Source organism: Pediculus humanus, genomic scaffold (assembly GCF_000006295.1).
Source record: "Pediculus humanus corporis 1103172107561 genomic scaffold, whole genome shotgun sequence".
In the NCBI taxonomy this organism is placed as follows: domain Eukaryota; kingdom Metazoa; phylum Arthropoda; class Insecta; order Psocodea; family Pediculidae; genus Pediculus; species Pediculus humanus.
In genome coordinates this window covers 259,160-261,249 of record NW_002987176.1, presented here as the reverse complement: position 1 = coordinate 261,249, position 2,090 = coordinate 259,160, and positions in this window count along the sequence as shown.

Sequence of the window (2,090 nt, the reverse complement as noted above, 5' to 3'; positions counted from 1 at the left end):
GACGTAAAGGGATTTGATTACTTCACGATGCTGGAGCTGGAAACATAATACTTTTATATATATTAAGTCTCCGTAAAATAAAGTAATTTTATATATTTGAAATTTCCCCCCCCCCCCCTTCCCCCTTTCCTTTTTCTCTTTTTTCTCTTTTTTTGATGTTAACGAATTCGAATCGGATTTTTTTTAATTATTATTGAAATTTAATTTATATCATTAAAAGTAAAAAAATAATTTCGTCGCCATATTGTAAATTTTAAATAAAAAATTTTTTTTTTTTAGGAATTTTCGAAATATCCTTTTTTTCCCGCCATTTTATAATCCATCATCATTATTATTATTATTATTATTAGTAGTAGAGTTTTGTATTCCGGATTTTTTATTACGTTTTTCCTTCATTATTATTATTATTATTTTATCCTTTTGTTTTTATTTTCCATTTTATTTTTATTTTCCTCCGATTTTCTTCTTCCTCTCTCTCTTTCTCTCTCTCCCTCTCTCTCTCTTTAAGCTATTTATTTTCTACTTCTTCATAATCATCATCATCGTCATCATCATCCTAACTTGAATTCTTAATAATATTTTTTTTCTATTTCTCCACCTTTTTCCGGTTTCAATTTCCTTTTGATATAAAAATTTTCCAACAGGACTTTTCTTTTTATACTTCTTCTTGATCTCTTTTAAATTAATAATATAAATTTTCTTTATTATTTGAATCTTTTTCCCGAATATAATCTTTTAAATTTTTTTTTTCCAACGGTTTAATTCGACTCGAGATTAAAATGCCCCCCCCCACATCCACACCTACGCCCCCTCCCAACCCCCTTAAATTCGATTTCCTTTAATTTCTTTTTGTTTTTTATTTTTTTGCAATATTATTTTTTATTTAAAAAAAAAATATGATATTAACCAAAAAAAAAAAAAAAAAACTTATTATTATTATTATTATTCGTTGTTGTTGAACGCAGCAACCAACAGCAGGAAAAAAGGATCGAATTCAAAGAGAAAAACAAAATACGCACTCACAAACTGTAATCGATATCCTTCGTCATATCAAATTCGCTTTTATAGGAACCTTTAAAATTTCCAAGAAGGAAAATTCTCTCGAATCGGGTGTTTAGACAATGAAAAATTGGTATTTATATGTGTTGTTCCTTTTCCAGTTGAAACAACGACCTGGGATGAAATTTATATACCTATCCTCTCCTTACCACCGATTCCCACCCCCACCGCTTCGTTCCCCTTTTTTTTTTTTTTTGCAAGTTCGAACCTTTTTTTTTTTTTTTTTTTTTCTCCTTCGCGGAGATATAATGTTTCTTATCCGAAATATCATGAGTCGTCGAATCGTTTTTCTAAATATATATCTCCTTACATTTTAAAAACCTTGTACCTATTTTATTTTTTCCAAAACAATTAAATCGTCGTGAATTTTTTCTACCTACAGGAATACGCAGAAACGGCAATGAACGAATTATTAGGTTGGTACGGGTACGATAAAGTCGATAGCAGAGACACTCAAGGACTTAATTTAAATCATTTTTCATCATCGAAAACGGGAGGAAGAAGATCGCCATCCGAACCTGATTCGTCTGATGCCGAAGGTACGAGAAATTCGGGGAGTCCCATCAGACGAGATGGTTCATCTCGCGGGAGTCCATCACTCTCATCAGGTATAATAATAATAATAATAATAATTAATTCAAAATCATTTCGCATGACCGAAGCAATTTTCAAAATCGATCGATTATGAGAATAATAATAATGATACTTAAACAAAACGAGGGGCAATAGGGGAGGAGGGAGAGGGAGGGGGATGGGTGAGGGGAGGCAGCGGCGAGAAGGTTTTCATCAATCGATACCGCGATTTAAAAAATGCTTTAAATAAATAAATATTTCCACGTGTCACTAATTAAAGAAACAAATCTCAATAATTTTTTTTTTTTTTTTTTTAAATTCATTCTGTGAAAAAAGAAAAAAAAAAAACTTTTAAACTTTGCCAAACATCTCGAATATCTCATTCTATTTCTGTTCGGTCCAACAACTAAATATTAATAAAAAGTTTGCCAGGAAAAAAAAAGAAAAAAATTAATTTT